Below are 26112 nucleotides of genomic sequence, written 5' to 3' on the forward strand. Positions count from 1 at the left end.
ATTTTGTGTTAATTTTGCATCCTGCAATTTTGATGAATTTATTAGTTCCAATAACTTTTTTGTGTGGAATCTTTAGGGTTTTCTACATATAAGATTACATTACCTGCAAACAGACATGGCTTTACTTCTTTCTTACCAATTTGGATGTCTTTTAGTTCTAGCCAAATGTTACTCCAGCATTCTATCCAAGAAATGATGAAGATTTTAATGGGAGTAGGGGAAGTGAAAAATGCTTGGGTTTAGGACAAATTTTGCAGGTAGAAGAAACAGAATTGGTTGCCTTGGATTTTGGTTGTGGGAGAAAGAGAGGAGTTAAGAATGACTTCTAAGCTTAGAGATAGAATAACTGGCTGAATCATTGTGGTGCCATTTGATTAGATGGGGTAGATGGGTGAGTACATGCTTGGGAGGGGCCATATTAAATATGGTAATGGATGTGGACAATTTATATAAAAGCAAGAGAATATGGTAGCAAGAAGTCAGAAGACCGACCTCTGGGGCAAACTCACATTTAGAAAAAGGAGTAGAAGAAAAGGCACCAGAAAAGAGGACGAGAAGCAACCCAAGGGGTAGAAAACGAACGAGGAGAGCCGGAGAAACAAAACGAAGACAGTTTAAAGAAAGTGGCATTGGTTAATAGTGCAATGAATTGGGGAAGGAAGATGAGGACTGAGCAAGGACCTTTTATGTGAGCAATGAAGTGGTCACAGGTGACCTCCAGCAGAGCACTTGCAGAATGGGGAAGGACTCTGCCCATGCGCAAGTAAGTCGGAAAAGCAAGTGGGTGATGGGAAGTGCTCTAAACAGCTCTAAAATGCCATACCTATAAAGCGAAGGCAGCATGGCTGTTACTGTTGTCATGGAAACAAAACCCATTTAGGAGAACTAATAGCCACTTAATACCCCCCTGAGTCTAGCCCATCACATTTCCAGGATCTGTTGTGAAAGATGCTGATAAAAACAGTTGTTAGAGGGACAGGGTTAATCAGGCTTCTTCCTTTTAGATGTGGTCCGTAGCTGAAATAATTCTCCCTTGAGAAGGAAGCCAGACCAACACCCACACCAAGTTCTATAAAGCACAGACAGACCAGCTGACCAAAGTTCCTTATTCTCTTGCTGTTAGCTGAAACTCTTCATAAAACAAATTTGCTGTTTCACTTTTCTTTTAAATAAGCAAGCTGAATTACTTGGAAGAGGAAGGCAGGAGGAATAGAGGAGACAGAAACCAAGCAGCCGAAGCCCAGAAACATTCTCTGGTGAGCGTTTGTTTTTATCTTTGTTTTGTTAATTTGTTATTGAGGATCAGACCTTGCTGATTACTTCATGGTTGGAAGAACGCCTTCTGAAAAGCAAGTTAATTTTGTTCTACTATAAATTTTTTTCCTACCAGATACGTGGACATTTGAAAGATATTGAGAAAGTACAAAAAAAAGTAGAAGAAAGCAAAAACCACTACTGAGCTAGTGTCTATTGACATATTTGGGGGGTAGTTCTTTCCATTCTTTTTTGCATGTCTGCTTATAATTTAGTTTGATTTCCACACGTGTGTCCATACAGTACGATTACTTGATGTGCATTGTTTCCATTAGAGCATAAACTGTACATTGCTATAAATTCTTCATAATTATCATTGTAAATTGCTGGATACTGTGGCATTGAGGAGATTTACCAGACCTCACTCAAGCATTCCTCTGGTTTTGACCATATAGCATCTTTCCTATCTTTCACAGACCGGGTCATTTTATTATGTAAAATGTATTTTTTTTTCCCATTCAGGGGAGAGAAGGTTTTGGTGGGGGGGAGAGGAGGTTAAATTTGAGAATGTAGGTGTCAGTGGTTTTACTCGGAGATGAAATGAGAGGGAGAGAGTGTGTGATATGTACACATCTGTTTATTACCCCTTTTGGGACCCAAATCGGTGGTTTAGCTGTATATTCAGCCAGGATTACCTGATTCTGAGGAAACCAAAAAGTATCCCTAGAATAACTGAAGCTTAGCTTTTGGAGATGAGCCAGTCAACTGTAGTAGTTTTTGTTTTGTTCAAAAAATTGTCCAGGTTGTTCCAACCGGTGGCCAGCATAATAATAGCTGACCTAAGTCACCTGAAATATTTTCCTGTCTCTGACACATACCTGAGATTAATACATATTAAGGGAAGGACAGGTACCATTTCAGGCAAGCCACCCAAATCTCCCTTTGAATACTGTAGAAGTAATTTGTGGGAAGTATAAAATGAACAAAACCTCTAGGAATTTCTGTCATCCACCGTAACCACAGAAACTCTTGTGTTGAGAACCTACCTACCAATTTCAATTTACGAAGAGATGGACTTGTTTCCAGTGCATTGGTTAGAAGTTTAGAGAGGTTGAGGCTCCAGAATGTTCCAAATGAATCAAAATTATGCCCAGCATCTGTTAATATTCTCCCTTCCTGTCGGCCTGAGGTCATAAGGGGTCCAACAGCACACAAACAACACCTGTTCTGGAAGAAAAATAGCATCTTTTTGCAATGTGTTCATGGCTATGTGTCAGGATCACATCGGGCATTTTTTTTAAAAGATGTATGTATTTATTCATGAGAGACAGACTGAGAGAGAGGCAGAGACACAGGCAGAGGGAGAAGCAGGCTCCATGCTTCTGGAGCTGGATGCGAGACTCCATCCCAGGACTCCAGGATCACAACCTGAGCCAAAGGGAGGTGCTGAGCCAACCAGGTGTCCCAACATTGGGCATTCTTAGTACCCTATGTGTTTTCCAGACTGAGGAACTCCCATTTTTCAAGTGTGTCTTACACAGTAGACACCTGAGGCACACTAGTCCTCCAAGACTAAGCCTAGAAGATAAAAGCCTAACAAGGGCTTGTACCGTTACCAGTAGGCTCGGCTTAGTGCAGCAGCCAAGCTGGATAGTGCAGAGAAAGGCCAGCATTTGTCTGTGTTGCTCTGCTTTGCTTTGCTATAGCGCCTTGTCAAATTTATGTGAGAACCTCCAGCACTGCATCCGTGATTTTTCTCAGGGCACTGACCACTGCCTTCTTCGTACTGGAGTTACTCAGGTGCACATCTCCACCCTTCTACAGACCAAGATGCCTGAGGATGGAGTCCTTGCAGAAACCCTAGTCCATGGGCTCCATTAAGAATAGATGGAAAAGTAGAAATAAATTAATTTATCAATGAATGTGGAATTTAGTTAATGGCTCATGTTTATCTCTGTTGAATCAATTAACTTTAAAAAAAAATTACTCATGAGAGACACAGAGAGAGGCAGAGACACAGGCAGAGGGAGAAGCGGGCTCCCTGCGGGGAGACGCTCAACCACTGAGCCGCCCAGGTGTCCCTGCACCTATTAACTTCTTTATATTAACTCATCCACGGAGCAAATGGTACAACGTCTGACAGTATTTAGAGGAAAACTCCATCAGATCCATCACCTGGCAGTAGAATGGGCTGATGCGTTTGATAAAGAAAATAACGGAAGCTGGAGCCGTTGAGTTGGACTCAAAGAAATCCCCAAATTGGAAGGGTCCTTAGGAAGATCCAGGGTCAGGAAAGAAAGCTTTTTGCATCTCTAATGTTTCAAAGAGAGGTTTCAAGGATAGGGAGAAGCAGATTTGAAGAACAAGAAGGAAGGAGAAAGGACCGGAGGGAGGACAGGCCAGGGGAGGGACAGAGAAAAGAAGCAAGTGGAGGGAGAGGGAGGGGAGCAGAGCCTATTTGCTTTAGAGGTTTATTAAAAAAAAAGAAAAAAAAGAAAAAAAAGATTTTGTTCATTATTTGACAGAGAGAGAGAGAGAGAGAGAGAGAGCACAAGCAGGAGGAGCTGCAGGCAGAGGCAGAGGGAGAAGCAGGCTCCCCACCGAGCAGGGAGCCCGAGGCGGGCCTCGATCCCGGGACCCCGGGGTCCTGACCTGAGCTGAAGGCAGACACTTAACCGACTGAGCCCCCAGGCACCCCTTACATTGTACATTATAGAAACAACAATTTCTTATCATAAAAAAAGACTGTGTCCCACGTCAGTGTCCCCCTCTGGGGCCGTAGAGACAGCCTTTGCCGGGTTCGCCTCGCACACAAGCCATGAGGTGCACAAAGCACTGGGGCGTCGCATGTTCCTTAAAGGAAGTAGATTTCCTTTCATTTTGCATTGACAATACTTTTTTTTTTTTTTTTTTTTTTTTTAGCTTGCAATCCAAACTGTATTCTGCTCTAATATCACTGCCTTTTAAAAACTATTCTTTTTTTTTTATTTTTTTTTATTTTTTTTATTTTTTTTTATTGGTGTTCAATTTACTAACATACAGAATAATACCCAGTGCCCGTCACCCATTCACTCCCACCCCCCGCCCTCCTCCCCTTCTACCACCCCTAGTTCGTTTCCCAGAGTTAGCAGTCTTTACGTTCTGTCTCCCTTTCTGATATTTCCCACACATTTCTTCTCCCTTCCCTTATTTTCCCTTTCACTATTATTTATATTCCCCAAATGAATGAGAACATATAATGTTTGTCCTTCTCCGACTGACTTACTTCACTCAGCATAATACCCTCCAGTTCCATCCACGTTGAAGCAAATGGTGGGTATTTGTCATTTCTAATAGCTGAGTAATATTCCATTGTATATATAAACCAGATCTTCTTTATCCATTCATCTTTCGTTGGACACCGAGGCTCCTTCCACAGTTTGGCTATAGTGGCCATTGCTGCTAGAAACATCGGGGTGCAGGTGTCCCGGCGTTTCATTGCATTTGTATCTTTGGGGCAATACAATACTTTTTATTCTCTTACCAATTGTTGGAGACAATGGAAGGCACTGTCCTTGTTGCCTGCAGCAGACAAATCCCTACCGGGAACCTGCTTGGACTTGCGAGGACAACCGCTGCCACCCCTCCTCGTGCCCGGAGTGTCCCTGTCCACGAGTTCGGGGCAGAGCACCGGCGGGCCCTCTCCTGCTGCCCACCACCCCGGCCGCGGCCTCTGTGCTCCTGCCCCAGAACCTAGATTTGAATTTCAGAAACAGTCAGTTCGTGATGAAAAATAAACACTATTTTGTTGCAAAAGACCATTGGGAATTTTTGTCTTTTTCCCTGGAGGACATTTAGTGTGAGGCAGGAGTGGGGGACGCCAATGACCCTTGACCCGCTCGCGCTGTGCTAAGGCCCAGGGCACCGCAGCCTTCGGGGGGCCTCCCCGCCGTGGGCCGAACCACCCGGGGGTGGGTGGGGAGAGGAGCGATGGGTGCCCGGGGGTGCGGGCCTACAGGCCATGGGGGCGGGGGGCGGCCCAGGGCCCGATGGGGTCGGGGCAGGCTTTTTCGTAGAAGTGGCGTCTAGAAAGAAGCGTGAGGCTGTGTCAGCGGTGGCCAGATGATCCGGAGCCCCGGGTGGATGCGCAGGGGAGGGCCGGTCCATGGGGCTGGAGTGGATCTCAGGGGACTCGTGGGAGACATACGCCGGGTGACAAGATCCGCACTGTGACCTCCTGGAGTCACGCTTGATTCTGATGCGATAGTGGGTTTGAAGCCGAAGCGTAGGGTTGTCAGATACACAGTTTGGAAAGGTCCCTCTGGCCACTGGGTAGAGAAGGGACCGAAAACAGCAAGAGTGGTGGCAGGGAGCCACTAAGGGGATTGTGTCCCTTGTGCAGGTGAAAGGTGACAACCTGTCCCGGGGCCACCGTCCACTGGGCCCTGTGATGAAAGGAGGTGGGAGGCGGGGAGAGGGGGGTACTGAGGCCAGGTGGGCTTCGGGGTTGGGGGGGGGACCCTGGGCAGCAGGGCAGGCCCGGCAGGGAGGTGAGCCCGGGCCTTCCTGCTGCTCCGTGCCCTCCCCTCTGTAGCTCACACATGCCCGTGGCCCCCGTGCCCCCCGCAGCTTCCCGGGGAACCTCCCGGACAATTCCCCCGGCTTCCCGTTTTCCCAGACACATCAAAGCACCCTCTTCTTATTGTTTCTCAGTGCCCTACACAGCTACCCTCCACCTGGCACACTAAAAAGTCCTCAGGCTCTTCTCCCCTTGGCATCAGGCAGGGTGGCATCAAGCACAATAATGTGCCTGAGTGCCAGGTCCGCGCAGCTGGGTGGGAGGCTTTCCCCGGTGTCCCCTCCTTGGGCTTCTGGAAACCTCTAAGGGGGTGAGTACTTGTTAATGCTCAATCAGTGAGCAAGGAGGGGTAGAGCTGAGATTTGGCTCCTCTTGTGGTTTAAAGCTTTTCTGTGATACCACGGCGCCTCTGTGTCCTCCCGAGATGCGAAGGATGCTTCACAAGCCCCCTTCGTAAATGATTTCTTGGCTCTAAGACGTGAATTCAACAGCAGAATATGAAATGCCTTGGTGGGAGGGAAGAGAAGGAGACGGAGTCTTCATCTGAATGAGGGCACTTTGCTGAGCCCCTGAGTCACAAGCCTCTGGGTCACGTCATGTGCAGTCACTTTGTGGGCAAGGATAGTCTGAACGCTGACACCGCTTCTAAGAAATTATTGAGCTCTGTTGGGTGACGGCTCCTGAAATGACACTTGCTGGCCTTCTGGCTTTGCAGTGAGAAGGCTGGACAATCAGACACAGACGTAGAGTGGCCCCTTGGCCCTCCTGAGGTCGGAGACTGGGTTAGTCACAGACACCGCCAATCTTCCTGGATACACTGGTGAAGTGCGCTGGGGCCAAAAATTGCTGAGATAAGTTTATAAAATTCAATCCGTAATCAGTGACGTCGGTTCATATGTTCTCTGCAACCAGAGCTAAGGGACGCCTGCGTGGCTCAGTGGTTGAGCATCTATCTCCCTGCTTCTCCCTCTGCCTGTGTCTCTGCCTCTCTCTGTGTCTCTCATGAATAAATAACCGAAGTCTTAAAAAAAAAAAAAAAAAAGAACAAACCAAAAACAACCCAGAGCTAAGAAGTTAGAAGAGCCAGCACTGAGTTAAAATAATCCTTAAACAAATGAAGTCATATCTTCAAGGGGCTCAGAGAAGTCCTCACACACTCAGGTCTTTGTGTTCAATTTTGTCTTCGTCTCTTGTAGTGATTGAGTGTCCCTAGTGAGAAAGAACATGGAAGAAAAGTTAGCTTTGGGACAACCTTGGAGGACAAGAGAAGGAGATTAAGCAGAGACAGAGGTGGGAAGAAGGAGGTCAGAGATAATGCCATGCATCTCACTTTTGGGGGCAGAGAGAGGCCCCCTCACATGCTCAGATGCCAACCTTCTCCTAGGGTTCAGTTCTTGCTATGCTTCTAGAGATACACTGTTCTCTGGAAGCATCTGTACCCTCAAAATTGTGAAAAAAATCCAGTTTTAAGGGGCAACTATCTCCAAATGTGTTCAAAATCCATAGGCATCTTTTTGCACAGGAAAACCATGCAGAGAGGAGCTTCACAGGAGAACGTACAAACAAGAGGAAAAAAGCAATCAAGCAAACCATGGAGAAAAGGCAAAGGGTAGAAAAAAGACAACTTTTGCTAATCCACGTGTCTTGGGCTGATGTCTGACATCTGACTCCTCTGAAATGGTCGCTTTTCATCCATGCAGACCTTTGCCCTGATTAATGTCGGCTCCGGCAACACACATTTTCTTGAGGTGCCTCTTCCGTCTGTCCGTGTGCCTTTGTGGTGGTGGATGTCGTTTTTCCCTGCGTCCTGAGGTCTGAGCGAAGTTCCCCTTTCCGTGGAAGAAGGCGGCGGTCGTGGGTGCTGCCGCCCAGCCCCATCCCCAAGCCGGGCCTGACAGTCCATGTTTCACGAAGGCCCAGCAGCTCTGGGCGGAGGCCTGGCCAGGACGGCTCTGGTGGCTTCCCTGAGCCCTCAGGAGTCGGGGAAAGTACTAGAAGGAGAGGAAGGCAGACGCAGACTGAAGGGCACATGAGGATCGGCAGCTGGGCCAAATTAGCGAAAAGCTGACAACCCAACTGCTATGATTTTAAGAAAATGTTCTAATTAGGAGACTTTAATATGATAAGGTGTCAGGTCTTTAGAGCTAAAAGAAGAAACCAAATGAACGAAATGCAGGATTTATTTTGGGGTTTTTTGAACTGCCTCAGAACATTCTGGAATATAGGGAGCAGGCAAGTCAGGGAGAGGGACCAGTCCGCCGTACCCTCCCTACTGGTCCTGCTGGGCTGCTGGAGTCCGAGGACAGACGGCGACGGGGGCTGCAGGTGTGGTTACAAAGGCAGCCAGTCAGGTCAGACAATGAGGGGGGCCCGGGGGCCCAGCGAGGCCAGAGACCCACTGCGCCCCGCGACACCTGCCCGCAGGAGCCGGCCCACCCCGGGGCTGGGAGCCGGGCTGGCCCAGGGGCTCTTGCTCGGGGTTTCAGGCCACCGCAGACACCCGCAGCCATCTGGTGAGCAACACATTGAATTTCCTGCCCGCTGAGGCTCAGGTGGGTGGGATCCGGGAGGGCAGGGTTCTGGAAGCTTCGCTACTTCCAAATCTGGGAGTCCTGACCCGAGGGCGAAACCTGAATAGCAAAGCTCCGGGAGTGGAGGCTCCGATCACCCGTGGCGTGCATCACCGGGCCTTACACAGGACTGGGCTCCAGAGCCCCCGGCCCCAGGCCGTTAGGCAGACTCCGCAGAGCAGACTAAGCGGCTTGGAGCCTCCTCTCGGGGAGTCTGCTCTCGGGGAGCTTCCAGAGCTGCAAACGCTAATCAGCCTTCCCGGGTTACAGCAGATCGGCCGAGGCGCTGACCTCTCAGCTCCCGGCCAAGGGGGAGCCAGGGGCCTTCGGGAGGCAAAGGCCCGTTGGCCTGGAGGTGCCTCTGGGGACTTGCACTTTGAGGCACCTTGGGGGGGCACAGGGCGGAGGAGGGATGGCAGCAAGAGAATGCTCCGAAGTGCTGGCTCCATGGAATCGGGGCCCTGTGGGTGCCACCCACCTGCCCCCCATCTATGGTGAAGCCTGGGGAGCAGCTCAGTTCCTCATTCAAAAGATGTGGTAATCTCAGTTCTGTCTGTATTTCTTTTCTTTTCTTTTTTTTTTTTTAAGATTTTATTTGTTGATTCATGAGAGACCCGGAGAGAGAGGCAGAGACACAGGCAGAGGGAGGAGCAGGCTCCCTGCAGGGAGCCCGACGTGGGACTCGATCTCGGGACCCCGGGACTCGATCTCGGGACCCTGGGGTCACGCCCTGGGCCGAAGGCAGGCGCTAAACCGCTGAGCCACCCGGGGACCCCCCCTCTGTCTGTATTTCTATTTGCGTCTCTAAAACTTAATTTACTTTAACCCTTTGGAAAAAATCTGAAAAGTACCAGACCATCGCGAGGAGGCCAGAACATATACGAGGCTTTAAGTGTCGGCCACGACTTTTGGGGCCAGTTTCAAGGAAGGACTGAGCAGTCCTGCAGGTCAAGAATCAGGGACTCGATGATACTTCCCTATTTCGAGGAATGGATCCGTTGGGTACTGTGGGGCCTCTGGGATTTCGAGGGACAAACATGTTGTAGAACCTTCTGATCCAAAGGGTTGGTTCTCTGCACACATTCAGGTCTTAGTCGGAGATCCTTTGCCCTAACAACGACTCCCACGTGGTGCTCTCTCTCGTGCCAGCCCTGGCCTGTGCACCGTCCATGCATCCACACCTTCATCCTCACAGGCACCCTGGGAAGAAATGACTGGTATTATCACTGCCCCCCACTTGATGGAGGAGGAGTGGAGGCCCAGGGAGAGAAAGCTACTGGCCCAGGGTCACAACGCCAGTTGGTGAAAGAACAAGTGCTCACGTGTGGAGTCTCTGCCCTCACCTGCTGCCCTGCCATTGCCTCCCTGCCACACAGACGCCATAAATATATATATATATATATATATATATATGATTAAGTATCTCTCAGCCTTGTTTTGATATTTTTACCAATGCCCTGAGAGCCTTTTCACCTTTTAAATCATTTTTCAGGGCACTTGAGTGGCTCGGTCGGTTAAGGGTCTGCCTTTTACTCAGGTCATGGTCACAGGTCCTGGGATCGAGCCCTGCATTGGGCTCCCTGCTCAGCGGGGAGTCTGCTTCTCCTTCTCTCTCTGTTCTTCCTCCCTGCGCCTCCTCTCTCTCTCAAGTAAATAAATTAAAAATCTTTAAAAAATAAATCAATTTCTCAAGGCCCCAAACTTGAAGTTAAATCATAATAGTTACATCATTGAGTGTCCAAACCGGGTGAAATATTTCCCACTCATCATGCCATTAATAGACAAGGCAAGTGAGTTCCAGAGACGAGAAATCACTTGTATGGGATTCCCAAGCTTATAAGTAGCAGATTTGACTCCATGACCTTACCCCAACTCCCTCCTCTGAATAGTTCCATGAGCTATAAAAAGAAGGTTCTATTTGCCATTTCATAGTATTCCGTAGCTCTGAGGGCGAAAACCCAGGTTATACTCTAAAGTTGCCAGAGGAAACAAAGAGCATTATGTTGGGGGGAGTTGTGACCTGCAGGGTGGTTATTAAAGCAGATGCCTCATGCCATGAAGAACTTCAAACCCACAGTGACATGGTGGGAGGATGTAGACCTAAGTGAAGGCGAGAGGGAGGGGTCTGATGGGGCTGTGAATTCACCTGAACCATCAAATCCCATGGTTCTGTGATGTGTTAACTGGTTTAATCTCGCAATGGTACGCTAAGGTCGGGAGATGCTAAGTTTCTAGACAAAATCCAAGGTTACAGTGGTGATTTTGTACGTAGAGGGTAGGCGTGGAATTCAAGGCACGTCATATAAAAATAATGGAGATAACTCTGTCCATTGCTTGGATGGGAGATATTAAAGAGAGAGAAAAATTAAAGAAAACATCCCTCAAATGGTCACCAGCTATATTGGTCTGCTCCAGCTGCCATAACACAATACCACAGGCTGGGTGGTTTAAACAACAGAAATTTATTTCTCACCCAGTTCTAGAGGCTGGAAGTCCAAGATCAAGATGCTGACAAGATGGATTTTATTCTGAGACCCTTCCTCTTGGCCTGCAAGCGGCCACCATCTGGCTGTGTCCTCACATGGCAGAGTGTGTTTCTTCTCCTAGGATGCTAGTCCTATTGGATCAGAACTCTACCCTGACTTCACCTTATTTAACCTTATTTGTCTCTATAAAAGCCCTATCTCCAAATACAGTCATATTGGAGGTCAGGACTTCCCTATATACCTTGGGGGGGCACATAGACATCCAGTCCATCACACCAACGGAGTGGGATTGATTTGAGAGGGAGGATGGACCCACGTACGATTTGAGGTGGAGACAGAAGCTCCAAATAAGGCTTCCCTGCAGACAACTAGAAATGTAAGAGTATAGCTTAGGTTGGAATTCAGAAAAAACAAACAAACAAAACAAACTTAAATTTTTTAGATCCCAGAGATTTTTTTTCCCTTTATTTGTAGAATTGAGATAAAAATGCCAATTCAGCCTATCTCAAAAGATAGCCAAGTGGAGCGAATGAGATACCTGAAAAAAAAATCCTTTGTAAGTTATAAGGCGAAAATGTGATATTTTCACATATAAAAGACATCTGGGAGGCGGAGGCCCAGAGGTGGGCTAGTCAAGTCTCCACGGTGGGGGAGTTCTTGCGGGAGTAGAGAGAGCACTGAGCTGAGGGCCACAGTGGGGCTCCAGTTGTGGTCCACACTCAGGTAAAAAGCTAACAGTGGATTCAGAAGGGCTGAACAACCAGGAAATGGAAAACCACAAGCCCTCGGAACCACAGGAGACAGAGAAGTGGAGGTTTCCCTGATAAGATCTGAGGATCAAATTCTAGAGTAACTGAGAAGGAAGTCTGAGAAAGAACAGTAGAACTGCCTGTTGGACAGGAACAGATGACCTGATCCTAGTCCTGCCTGATTCAGAGGGGGCTTTCGAGAGATGATGGGGACGGGGGACGTGGTGATGGCTGTCAATTAAAAAGAGGAAGATGAGACAGAAATGACAACAGTGAACCCAGTGGTTCGGGTGGGGGGTTAAGTGCAAGAGGACACACAAAACCAAAAATTCCAATGGGGTCACATTATTAGGTAGGAGAAGAGAAAACTGGCGTCTGGTTGACCCCCTGCTGTGTGGTGTGAGCACACTCTATCATTTACAACTCAAAACAGTCCCACAGGCCATCTTTTTTAGCCTCATTTTGAGAGTGAGGAAGGTGAGGGCCAGAAAGGAAGGGTCAAGCAGCTGGAAAGTGGTGGATTGGGAGTCAGACCAGGTCTGCTGGACTCCAGGTACAAGGTACAGGCTAGTCTCGAGGTCCAGGTGGATGAAGTTTGGAGGGGAAGGAGCAGCGAAGATCAGAAGGGACAAGAGTCACTGGAGGGGGTTTGGCTAAGAGTAACAGTCAAGGTGTCTCCAGAGGAAGGAGGACGTGCATCTTCCCTCCCTGACTCAAAATCTTCCTCCGGCACCACACCCTTCTCCACTGCTGCACCCTTATCGGTTTCCTGGCCTTGGGCTTCCCCCGACCCCTCTGGTCCCCTGAGACTCTTCCCCCCGCTGACCACCTGCTCCTTCAGCTGGTCTCTCTCCTGGCCTCCTTGACATTGCATCCTTGACTCATGGTTTGACTCATGGTCTCTCATGGTTTGGCCAGCCTTGGTCAACCGTCCCTCCCAGGCTCCTGCTCTCTGCCCGTCTCTTCATTGTCCATGTGCCCCCCACCCCAGGCTCTTGTCTTTGACCCTCTTCTCTTCTCTGTCCTCACACCCCTGTGGGAAGTCATCCAACTTTTCTGGCTTCAGTCACCTTCAAGTGCTGATGACCCAGAAATTCATCAGAGTCCCCCCACGCCTCCCCCCAGCTCTGGACCACGAGGACACAGTTCTATTTACATGTGTCACGAAAGCCTCACATTCAAAGTGTCCCAAATTGAACTCATTCCCCCTCAACCCCCCTCCCCAACAGCATCTCTCTCTTATGTTCTTTTTTATTAGTGCAAAGCACGTTGTCCCAGAAAACACCTAGAAGACTCCCCGCCGCCACCTTGCCCTGACTGGGGCACCTTCCGTAACCGGTCCATCCGCAACTCGGGCCACCTCTCATGTTTCTCTATACCTCTCAGTCCCATCCAGCTGTGACCACTGTCTCCGCCTGAACGATCACAGGAGCGCCCCTTGCAGACTCTCGGAAGCCAGGCTCGCCCCCTTCCCGACTGTCCTCCACCTGCTGCCACCTGCTTCTAAAACACCATCTGCCTCCGCGATCCCAGGGCTCTCACCGCCCTCAGAATAGGCCTGGCGTCCCTTGTGGAGGGAGGTCGCTCTCAACCCACCGGGGGCACCTCATCCTCGTTTTTGTGCTTCACCTGGACTGTATCTCTCGCCTCCCCGAGCTTGCCCTGTGCTCTGCGTCCTGTTCTGTGCCCGAGCCCCCGGCCTCCCCACAGCCAGCCTCTCCCCCGGGTACCCCACAGCCTCCCGTGTCCCCAGGGCCGCGCCCTGTGGCATCTCGTGCCGAGGGCCCCCTCACCTTGCTCGTATCTCGAGTTGTCTGGTTCATCCCCACCCGGGGGCTCCTCTAGGTCTGAGGTTGTGTTCTCTTCCCGGGCAGGCCCGCGGGCCCTAGCTCTGTGGCTCGGGGAGGCCGGGGAGGCCGGGGAGACCGGGGAGGCCAGGGAGCCCTGAGCCAGGGAGCCGGGAGCTGGGCCCCCCGGGATCCCATAGCTTTGCATGTTTCCTCCTCTACAAAGTAGCCCCTTCGGCCTCCCTGGGGCTGCCTGGGGACTGAGTGACCCCGGGGGAGCAGGCCGGCAGGCCGGCAAAGGTGGGGAGCTGGAAGCCAGGTAAGCGGGGAGCCCCTGAGGCCAGGCGGCCAGCGGACTGAGGGGAGCTTGCTGGAAGGATTTTCCACGTGGGAGTGAGGAGCCCCAGAGACAGGGGCCCAGCGGAGGACCCGGGATGTCACCTGGTGGCAGTCTGCTGTCCCGGTGCTGGCCGCCTGGGTGCTGGGCAAAAGCCCACCATGAAATCCTTGTAAAGACGATCCAGAAGATTCCCTGATCCTGAGGGCTTTATGGCAACCCCACAGCACCTGGTGGTGTAAGGCGCATCGCTTGTCCCTCCCAGGGGCTGTCGTGTCGGGGTGTGCAGGTCCTGAGACAGGTCACGGCCAGATCTCGGCACCCGAAGGGGAAGCACACCTGAGCGCTGATGGGATGGGGGCAGGGGCGGGGCTGGGGGGGTCCTCGGTGACGGGGGTCACTAGGCTCTGTCCAAAAATACATTGTTCTTTAAAAAAAAAAGAAAACGGGGGGGGGGGGGAGGGTATCCCTGGGTGGCTCAGCAGTTTAGCGCCTGCCTTAGGCCCAGGGTGTGATCCTGGAGTCCTGGGGTCGAGTCCCACGTCAGGCTTCCTGCAGGGAGCCTGCTTCTCCCTCTGCCTGTGTCTCTGCCTCTCTCTGTGTGTCTCTCATGAATAAATAAATAAAACCTTTTAATAAAAAAAAGAAAAGAAAAGGTATTTGTCTAAGTTCAGATGAAAATAATCTCTGCGATGTTCTAGACGCTTACGGCTTTGCTCTGATCATGAGAACACTCTTTTTTTTTTTAAGTTGCCCTATGTTTTGTTTTTTTTGTTTTTGTTTTTTTTAAGATTTTATTTATTTATTCATGTGAGACACAGAGAAAGAGAGAGGCAGAGACACAGGCAGAGGGAGGGGCAGGGACCCAGGATCCTGACCTGAGTCGAAGGCAGCCGCTCAACTGCTGAGCCATCCAGGCGCCCCTGACCTTGAAAACATGCTACGCATCAGGGGAAGCTCTTCATCCTCATCAGGTTTTAACCGGCCTCGCAACATATTTGGTTTTCTTCATAACTGAAACGTGGAATCCACAGGAGACAAAGCCTTGATTCTTGCTTTGTGCCTGGCCCCTTTTCAGTACAGGAAGCTGTGTACGTGCTCTTTCCCCTCTTCCGCCAAGACGGTGGAAATTAGGCTGTCAATTTATTTCCTGGTTTTCCCTGAATTTACTTCTTCGTGTATTTCTCAGCTTCCTGTCACGTACTTAATTGGTCTGGCTGATTTTTAAAACCACGTATAGCAGGGGATTTCTTTTTCTTTTTCTTTCTTTCTTTTTTTAAAACAGTCTGAAATGTTGAAGTGCGATGTGGTCGGACGTATTTTGTATTTTATATGGGCCGGAAAGAGCAATCAAAACGTTTTAAAGGATTTTCAAGAGAAAGTGTTGAGCTAAATGGAATTTTGAAACTGAGCTGGGCCTGCGGTTAGCCTGTGGCTGTCAGCTACATGAGGCTTCTAGGAAGGGTAGCGTGTGTTTTCTTTCTAAAGCTTTCCAGGGATTAAGGTGCTCTTGGAATCAAAGCTCCAGCTTCCTTAGGGTATTCTATCCCTGCAACTGAGGCCATTTGTCAGCCACCGACCACCCCCACACCCCTCCAGGCCCCCGCAGGGCCCAGAACCAATCCCAATCTCAGGCAGAGGAATGGAAGCAGCTCTGGAACTCAGGTCACCCTGGGGGTTGATCTGATCCTGACTTTGTGCCTTGACTCTAAATTTGGACAACTCTCTTTTTCCTAAGATTTGGTCTTCATCTCATTAAGGAAAGTGGACCCCTGTCTTAGCATCCTTGGCCTAAGTCTCTGTGCCCAAAGGCTCTCCAAGACCCAGGGCCTCCAGACTCAGGGCCTCTAGGACTCAACACCTCCAAGACCCAGGGCCTCTAAGGACTCAAAGCCTCCAGGACTCAATACTTCCAAAACCCAGGGCCTCTAGGATTCAAGGTCTCTAAAACCCAGGGCCTCCAGACTCCAGGATTCAGGTCCTTCAGGACTAAGGGCCTCCAAACTCCAGGGCCTCTAGGACTCAGGGCCTCCAACACCCAGGCCTCCAGGATTCAGGGATCTCAGGATTCAGGGGTTCCAAGATTCAGAGCCTTTATTATTCAGGGTCTCCAGGAATCACAGCCTCCCAAACCCAAAGCCTCTAGGACCCAGGGCCTCCAGACTCAGGGACTCTAAGACCCAGGAGTCCCTAGGACTCAGGGACTCCAGGATTCAGGGCCTGTCTGTACTGACCCTGTCTTTCCACGGTGGCCTCACCATAAATGGTTTTGCAGCTTTCAGATGGACTTCCCCATGAGTCCTGCCTTGCTCCCCAGTTGCTCAAGGAATCCCTGCTGTAAGGTCCATTTTTTGTCCCCACTACACCCCTCTCTAGTGGAACACCTGTTACCAACTTTTCTGGTGACTTCTTGTCTGTGGTTGTACCTGCTGGACTCCATGCCTACCTATGATAAGAGATTTTCCTCAGCATCTATAGCTGTTGGTGTCCCTGAAGGCTTGCCACACCCTAGGGCAGAGCACAGGCTGCTTCCCAACTTTCCCCGGCTGCCCTTCTCATCACAATGCACAAGCCCTGTTGGTCTTGAGATGGGAAAAGTGGTCTTCATGGCCAAAAAGTCTAAGGACTTGATTGCTTTTAGATCCATTTCTACTTTTTCCAGATTCTTTCCTGGCCTTAGATATGAGCTTTCCCTAAGATTCTATCAGAATCCTGGCTCTAAAGTCAGGGACCTTAAGACTACAGTAAGTTCTATATGGCCATACGGATAGGACTCCATCCAAAAAAAAAAAAAGGCCATTTGTAATGAAACCCACGAGAATTCCTCTGGCTGGTCACATACCTGTCCTATTTCTCATGCCTCATCTCTTTGTCCTTCTACCCTAGCCCTGCCAACCAGTAGAAATTTTAATTCTCTATAAGATCGAGTTAACACGCTATCTCCAATTTCCTTGTTTTTCTGTATTCCCTTTCCCAAGTTAGGCCTACAGACTTTTAGCTTCTGTGTGATGATCTTTCTGAACTGTATCTGTAGCCTTGACCTGTCTCCTGAGCTCTAGAGTGTGTGCTCCTGATCCCAGCTAACGGCCTCACCATTCTCCCTATAATCCAAGCAAGAAACCCGAGACTTGCTGTGGAGACAGATCAAAAGCCACTATTCATGCAATCAGAACGAAGGCCCTATAGTCCTCTCAAAAAGGAGTGGCCCTCAGCTCTGCATTGGAGAACTCTCATCTTGTCAGTCTACTCCTAGGCCTAAAGAAATCAGTTTACACAAGTCAAACTCATAGGGAAATAATTTTTAACCCAGAATTCTGGTTATTCTGGTTTGAACACGTATAATGGGAGATCCTACTTTCCCTTTATTGTAATCTTCCAGTTCACAATTCAAAGTCCACCTTCCCAGAGAGGCCTGATGAAGCAGATGAGTTATTAGAAGCTTGCCTGGTAGGAATAGACCGAAAGAAAGTAGTGGAAATGGTCTTGAGAGATTTTCATCATAAGCATGTCAAAATAATCCAAGAGTTATCAGTATTTCTGTACAGTATGCTTTTCTAGCAAATACGAAGAGGAGTCTACTTGTTACACTTCGTATGAACATGAGAACTGAGGTCATCAACTCATCCTCATGGTCAGTGGGATGACAGATGTTGGAGCTAAGTCATTCCTGCATTCATTCATGAGGGTGGAACAGCTGGGGAGCATTTACCCACTGCCAAGGACTGTGCGAAGCATGCTTTCTCGCTCTCTTTCTCATTTAACGCTTACAACAACCCCGTGAAATCAATGTTATATAATATCCTTGTTGTGGGTTGAATTATGTCCCCCAAAATGATATGTCCAAATCCTAATCCCAGATATTTGTAAATAAGACCTTATTTGGAAACGGGATCTTTGTAGATATAATTAGTTAAGATGAGGTCATACTGGATGAAGATGGGCCCTAACCCGAATAACTTGTGTTCTTGTAAGAAGAGAAGACACAGCAACACAGGATATGTAGTAGGAAGATGATGTGAAGACACAAAAGAAAATACCTTGGGACAGTTAAGAAGTTGGAATAAGACATCCACAAGCCAAGGAATGCCAAATATCATGGGTAACCACTAGAAGCTAGAAAAGGAAGGAAGAATTCATACCTGGAGGCTTCTAAGAGAGCCTGGCCCTACTGATACCCAGATTTCAGACTTCTAACCTCCAGAACCATGAGAGAATAAATGTTTGTTGTTTAAGGCTCTAGTTCTTAACTTTGTTAAGGCAGCCCGAGGAAATGAATACAATCTCCATTTTACAAATGAAGTAATGGATGCTCAGAAATGCTAATTTATCCAAAAGTGAGTGTTTAGAACTCTCTGACTCAAACACTAGAACACTTGCTAGTCGAACTGGCCCATTAGGTGGGAGTTCTCTTTCTCTTCTATCCAAACCTTGTTCCAGAAAAATTATATAATAACATCAACATTTCCCAAGTAAGACTCTGTGGTGGAGAGTCCCTTGAAGTGGATAGATTTCTTTGGTGGAGTCAAATAGGTCCTGCAAAGCAGGCTGGAAGGTTGTGGAAGAAAATAAGGTAATGATTTCTATCCAGGTTGAATGGAAATCTCTGTTCTCACTCCCAAAGTGTTAGGTTTTGCTGATAGGGTTCTGATAGTTCTCAGAATGTGTTAATGTGCACAAAAGTTTTCAGGATCAAAAAAAAAAAGGAAGGATGCTGTGTATAAATCAGCCTTTTTTTTCTTTTCTTTTCTTTTTTTTTTTTTTGGTTCTATCTTCCTGCAGGACCCTCAGAGAGCCTTTAACGTGCATTACGAATCTCCAAGAGAGGAACACTAGAGCTTGCGGTATTTCTCAAGCTGATTTAAACATGGAAGCCTTGTCTTTTACAGAGCATCTTATGGAATTCATATTTCATGGAAGATACTTTGGGAAGTGCTGAATTAAAGAAAAAAAGCTTTTCTTTCTTTGACATTATTTACATGTCAACCGTGTTTTCTGAGTTACAGCTTCACATAAGTGCCTGAAGGAGAATTGAAAAACATCCTTGCTGCATCAGAAATATATTTACAAACCATCTCTTTGGGTAGGTTCATTTAACTGTTTTACCATATAGATTTATTCTTTAGATCGTTATGCGGATTCTCGGGAGTCACTGTCTTCTAGCCGAAGGCCATTGAGAATATACCAGTAGTTGAACAAAGTTGGGTCTGTTGACTTGTCATGTCAAGGGGGAATGCGCACGAAGGGAAAATGGGACATCTCAGAAAGAGGATGCTTGCATTAGATGATTTGGGGGTAAGAATCAAGGAAGCAGGACTTCACAGGAACAAAAATGGTTATTAGTTCTTATAGCAGACCCTGAAAAACAAGGACCCACTTTATCATACTCAGATAATGGAAACATGTCCCCCAAATCCTCCTGTCCTTTCTAAACATCCAGGAAGCTTCCCTTCACCCATACCTCCAGTCAGAGGCTGTTATGTAATATTTATTCAGGTGCAGTAATAAGTGTTTACTTTAGTATAAAATTTTCTAAACCTGGGCTCTGTCAAAGATAAACACAGCCAGGCACTAGTTAAAGGAAGGACAGATTTTAATGAGTAATATACTGTTGCAGTAAAGAGTCCGGCATGAACTGAACTCAACTTCAATTTTTACAGAGGTGAGTGGATATTTTTAAGGAAGAAGGAAGGAATGGGTGGGGTGGGTGGGTAAACAGGAGCTCAGCAGTGTCAGGGAAGTGAAAAATGATAAAAAATGAAAAGGGAGGTTGGCCCATGTGAATTGTGCATTTTGCTGACACTTTTAAAGCTTAGGATCTTACCCTTCCAGAGAGGCTGGGAGACAGGAGCCCTACCCTTAGGTGTTGGCTAGAACAAACAGTAAATTCTTCCAGTAGCCTCGAGTTGTTTCAGGCTCTATAAGAAGAGGAGGTTATGGCATCCTACAGATGTGGCCCTGAGCTGTTAAATAACTGTTAGTCCTTTATTCAAGTCTTTATAGGCCAACGTGGAAGCCTAGTCAAGAAGAGGACTCAGAGGAGCCTGCCTAGAGTTTGATCAAGGAGAGAGTCTTGTCAGCTTCCAGAACAGAAGCTGTACACCTTAAATAAGTGAGACTCTTACGAGGGCTGGAGACAAGTTATGAGTGATATTTTCCAGTTGCATTATTCCCACTCTGGTAGTTGTTGCTTGCACAGTGTGCGTGCCAGAGGGTCGGTTATCTCTCCTGAGAGTTCTTTCAATCAGCCTGTGCCTGACTGTTTCAGATGTCTCTGTCTGTATTCTTTTTTAGGGAAACATGATTCCTGTGGGAGTGATAATTTTAAACATCTGACATCCTCTAATGATGGTCTTGTTGAATACACAGGATACGTTAGTGTGTGGCAGGTGGATGTAGGCCCGATGTCCACAAAAGAAGTAGACTAGTGGTACTTGGAATTCAAGAATCCTTTATCACAACAGGAATGAGCTTTTTTCTTTATTTGAGCATCTGTGGTGGAGAGTCCCTTGAAGTGGATAGATTTCTTTGGTGGAGTCAAATAGGTCCTGCAAAGCAGGCTGGAAGGTTGTGGAAGAAAATAAGGTAATGATTTCTATCCAGGTTGAATGGAAATCTCTGTTCTCACTCCCAAAGTGTTAGGTTTTGCTGATAGGGTTGTAAGGACTTCAACAGAAGCATTCTGTTGACAGGGGGCAATGTACAATTTTTATAAGACTGAAATTGGAGTTAATTATGTGAGGGAAACTTAAATATCAGAAGGGATATATAGGAGAACATTTACATCTTGAAGTGATTTTTTATTTATTTGTTTTTTGGTGTGCTTGTTTTTAGCTACTGAATTTTGTCAGTGAGCAGTTAAATTCAGGAAAGTAGCTATGATCTAAGGAAAAAACAACCCAGAGGGGAGCCTGGGTGGCTCAGTCAGTTAAGTATCTGACTTGATCTCAGCTCAGATCTTGGTCTCAGTGTTGTGAGTTCCAGACCCACACTGGGCTCCATGCTGGGTGTGGAGCCTACTTAAAAAAAAAAAAAAAAAAAAAAAAAAAGAAAAGAAAAGAAAAGAAAAAAACAACCCAGAGAATTTTGTTTTCTCTTAAGTGGCAGAGACAGTAATGGGTCACAGGATGAAGATAAGAGAGATCATATCAGCTAATAGGGTAAAATTACGGTAATGAACAAAATGAGTAGTAAAGGGAAAGAAGAGAGTGCTAAAGAATCAGAAAACTAATTTTGTTCTGTCTTGTGTGAAAGCTGTCTGCTTCGGGAGTCAATAATCTGGCCTTCTGTAAATCCACAGCTTCTGGAGAATTTCTAAAAATCTTCAGTTTGAAGTCTTTCAAGAAATGGGCTTCCAGTAGCTGGGAGGGAGTTCATGTGTTTTTTTTGTTGGGAGACATGAGTCCAAAAATTAAAGTATTGGAGTGTTCATGCACTGTCAGTTGTTAAAGACAGCAATAAGGTCCTCTCCGCCTAGGGTCAAGAGATGTTTTTTCCTGACGTCTTTTCCAGAAGACCACACAAAGTCTGCTTTGGAGAATATTTTGGAAATACGACTTTCCTGTAGTCATCACATTAGATCACAATAAGATAGGATCAGGGATTGGAGGTAATTCCCAAAGGCACAAGGCAGCTTGTTACGTACTCAGGAGGAGATGATTTGTGGGTTCTAGGGGGGGGATTGATCTCATTGCCTGAAATCAAGGCCAATGGAAATACTTCAATCCTTAGAAGTTTGAGGGTTTTAGGGTTCCATTAGTTCTTGTTACTTTCCCTGTTGTTTGTGGATAAGGACAGTGATGTTTCTAAATAAAAGGTAAAGCTTTACAGTTCTTTGATGACCGAATCAGTGAAATGTGTGTCTCTTACGGAAGAGAAAAGTGGGGATTTCCAAATTAAGCAATTTTTCCCCCTGCCGTACGGCCAGGGCTCTGTAGCAAAGAAAAGCCTTAAAACACTCCGAGTAGAAACAATGACCAGAACACATTCATAGACCTGGAGATCTTCAAAGGAGCCTTGGGGTTGTGGTTGTCCATGTTCTGCCCTTACAGATTGCTAGAATCGTGCTGATGGCAGGTAGGGCAAGCGTGGGGACAGCCTTAGCAATAGCCTTCAAATGACCATTCCAGTGTTGTTTTAATACCATTGCCAGTTTATCTCTGCTACTGTAGGTAGTATCATGAAGGAGCCTGGCTAAACTCTACTTTTATTACGGCCGTTTCTTTGGGTAACAGCAAAATGTCTCAGGGTTCTTTGATTCATTATTTACTTTATAGAGAGTCTTACAGTGTCAGGCAATCTCTATTTCTAAGGTATTTTGAATTCAGGGATGAATCCAAAATCATATTCCACGTACAAATATTTGTTCTTTCATCCTTTTGTCAGCAAGTCCGGGGAAAGGCAATTAACTTTGTCGTCTGAATTAATTTTATTTATTTATATAGAGTAAAGGTTATATTTCAAGGGTAAATTCAAGTCAGCGATAGCATAGTCTGCTTGGCGATTTTAGGTTTTTCTAAGTATGAACCAACCAACCAAGAGAATTAAATCAGGGATATCCAAAGGAGAATCTAGAAGGCCCGTGCAAGGTATGGACACCTCTGTCACTAAGATAACCAATCATGGCCTTCTTTTTCTCTTTCTTTCTTTCTTTCTTTCTTTCTTTCTTTCTTTCTTTCTTTCTTCTTTCTTTTTTATTTTTTGACAGATGAGGAAAGGAGGTAGCTTGGTTTAATGTTACAGCAAAGGATGTTTTAAGGGAAACCAACAAAATTGTATAGGAGCTTATGTGATTGGCTGAAAAGTCCCAAGTCATTTCTATCAATAGGAAAGTCTGTACAATAGGAAAACTATTTATTTTAAGTAGTCCCTCCACCCAACGTGGGGCTTGAACTCAGGAGTTCAGGGGTCCCATGCCCCGCCTACTGAGCCAGCCAGGTGCCTCCAACAGGGAGACTATTTAGTGGAGAACATAGAACTACGTTGACTAAGTTGACTTAAGGCTTCTGTCAGCCTTGCTCAGAGCTGTTATCGCTCTAAACAAGACCGTTATACTGTGGCTACCAGGTCTACTGAAAGAGTGAAATCAGAAGTTGGTCTCTGATGATTCCCATGTAACTGAGTCAGAAAGTCTAGTGCTTGTTCAGTTGTCATGACCACACCAGAGAAAGGGTTTGTAAACCTAGAACCCTGCGGGAAAGAAATCTTTTTATTCCTATCAGTTACAGGAATCTTTGCATTTAAACATGAACATGCTTCTTTTAAACCTAAAAAGTATCAAATCCTTTCAAATCCTTGAAAGATATTTATATTAGTACATTTTACCTAAGTATAATCAACTTTGGGGGACTAATTTATCAGCTTTTTTACTACTTGTTCGGTAAACAAAAACACCCTCATACTGGTTTTAGATTCATTAAAATTCAAAGGATTTTTAGAAATCTAATTATTCCCATTTTTCCTTCCTTTCGTAGGATGAAGGAACAAAGCTTGTGTTACCCCTTGTCCATTGTAGTAAAACCCCAAGATGGTTTAGGCACAAAAGATGTATTGATAACCTTATATTTAATTTGGGGACCTGAATTTGGGGAGGAAAGAATCAGGAATAGTTGTTTAAGGAGACAAGATATAACTCATAAGTATCTAGAATCAAGAAATAATTATAGGCAACATTGTAAAAGCACTCAGCAATTAACAAAGATTATTAGAAACTTTATTTTGAATGCAAGGAAGCTTTTAAAAAAGGATTTAAAAGTATGTCAAAAGCACTGAAATTAAACAGAATATGCTTTTTTTAAATTTATTTTTTATTGGTGTTCAATTTGAACAGAATATTCTATTGACAAAAAGATATCTTTACTCCTGAGTAAAAAAATAACCTAATTATTTTATGTTAAAAGGACTCTAATTCTAATTTTACTCTTTTTGTATGTTATTCGTGTTTAATAATCTATAGTAAAATATTTAGTAATATGCCCTCAGATATATGCATTTAGACATTCACTAATACATAAATAAACTAAAAAGTAATGAATTTAAAGTACTGAACTATAGTTTTAAAATTAAATCTAGTAAATAAAATAATGTGTGTATTAAATTATTCTCTGAATAAATGAGAAAATCATGTTCATTATCTTGTATGCATATTTGTATTTCTCTGTATTAACTGTCTATATTAATTATCATCTTTGACCAAAATAATCACCCTTCCTTTTCATCAAGCATAAGAGCAGTTAGAGGTAAGAAAATAAAGAAGAATTTAGATATTTATCTGTCTACTAGTATTTGTCATACACTGTAAATAATTTTAAAGTATAATATAATTAAAAAATATAATTCAAAAGCATATTGTATTCATCTATTACCCTTGTAAAAAATAAAGTAAAAAATTGTATTCATTCAATTCCTTATATTGAATAACCACTGTTCTGTATCTCTTCCTTATTCAGAAATCATTTAAGCATCCAAAGATTATTAACTATTTGTCTAAGGTCTTTAAGTTAGTTAAGAATTAGGAAATTTAAATTTTAGTTAAAACATTAAATTCTTATGATTTGTCCCAAGTAAGAATGTCATAAAATTAAACTTTTAAAAAGGCATTCATTGTTATCACTTATTTTAGTTAAATGCAATTTTATATGTATATTTTAAAACTTCAAACAAGTAATGGAGTAGTGGAATATTGTTTAAATTGTAAACCCCCCCAAAAAATATTTGTAAAACCCATGCAGGAAATTCAGTTTAATCAAATGAAATTTAACCCCTGCCTTGTTCATCAAAATATTATGCTGACATTAAATTTATTAAATTATTAATTTATTAAATTAATTTTTGGAGACTGAATCATGCCAAAAATGGTATCTTCTTTTAACTTGAAAACAATGCCCTTTCTTTTTTCTTACAACAGTAATAATAAAAGCTATTACGTAAATCCACAAAATGAAATACATCTTAATAACTCTGTCTTCCTTTATTTCAGACATTTGCCTGTTTATCTGGACCGTACATTCCTAGAATGCGCACATAAAAAGTGAAGGACTCTTTTGAGCAGGTAATCATTCATTTTCCAAGAGAGGGAAAAAGAAAGAGGGATTGAGAGAAGAAAAAAAAGAAGGAGGAAACTGCTTTAGATGAATATAACTTCAACACTAAGAAAGGACAATTATATTCCCTCCGAAAAGAAAAGGAAGAAAAATATTTATATCTAGAAAAACATTTTGAACATGTACCTGAAAAACATTTATATCTAGAAAAACAGATTTTGAATATATACCTGAAAAGGATTGACCTTAAAATTGGTTTAAGGCCTTGTCAATTTTGTCAATACCTGATAAAAGAGCTAGCACTTTTTAATCCCCAAAGAATGGAAGGAAAGGAGGGGGTATCACCAACATTCAACAAAAAGAATATTTTAGACAATGTCCTCTTGACGGTTTCCTCACTGTTTCTCCTAGAGCGCCTCTCAAGCAAACAACCTTGTTCATGTCACAAGTTCCCCAAAGTGGCCACTGCAATTCCACATGGTCCCTGGTGAAATTGTGCCAGTGGCATAGGCGCTCTACAGTGAGGAAAGCTGAAAGACACCTCGTGGCCCTGGGAGAGGTACAGTTCGAAGCTGGATGGACCCCACGAGTGCTGGGGTGCTGTAAGGACGGAGCTTATTTGCTCTTCCATCTGTGAAATTTGGGCAAAGGTCACCTGCCTCAAAATAGGTTTGAAAAAACTAAACAAAGCAGACCTCGGGATCACAAAAATATGACAGAGGAAGTCATTCCAATATTTGAAATGATGACTTTACACAAAGTTTATCCAGAGTTTGTCTAAAGAATGCCAGTCCTTCTGAACACTCAGTCCCTGGGGCGGTTGGAGGACAGACTTACCGGCCTCCCCTTGTCTTTTCCTTACGGACTTTTCCTCCTAAAGAAAAACAACACTCAAGACAATAGGTGATAGAATGGGTGTTAGAAAGTTAGGAAGCAATGGTTACTATTTACCAGATTTACAAGTCTGACCGATAACTAGAATGTCTTGATGTTGTCATTATTTTTTATTTTAGCCATTCTAGTAGGCGTGTAAATATATCCCACTGTAGTTATAGTTTGCATTTCCTTGGTGGCTGGTGCTATTGAACAATTTTGTATGTGCTTGTATTTTACCCACACGCCTGAAATATCTCTTCGTGTCTTTTGCCTATTTCCTAATTGGATTGTTTGGTTTTGTTTGGTTGGGTTTTATTTATTTATTTTTACTGCTGAGTTTCGAGAGTTCTTTATGTATTCTAGACACTAGTCTTTTGTCAAATCTGTGGTTTGCAAATATTTTCTCCCAGCCCATATTTTGTCTTTTCATCCTCTCAACAGAACCTCTTGCAGAGG

The 26112-nt window shown here is 45.3% G+C and overlaps 1 long non-coding RNA gene across 1 annotated transcript; it reads left to right on the top strand.

Annotated features, from left to right (window-relative positions):
• Positions 1–992: 992 nt before the first annotated feature.
• Positions 993–25343, top strand: LOC144288083 (uncharacterized). Its single transcript, XR_013356029.1, has 4 exons — positions 993–1256; positions 18521–18821; positions 24717–24788; positions 25192–25343. It is a non-coding gene; the product is annotated as an uncharacterized LOC144288083 (long non-coding RNA).
• The last annotated feature ends 769 nt before the right edge of the window (positions 25344–26112 follow it).

The sequence above is a fragment of the Canis aureus genome, chromosome 17, assembly GCF_053574225.1.
Source record: "Canis aureus isolate CA01 chromosome 17, VMU_Caureus_v.1.0, whole genome shotgun sequence".
Taxonomy (NCBI): Eukaryota; Metazoa; Chordata; class Mammalia; order Carnivora; family Canidae; genus Canis; species Canis aureus.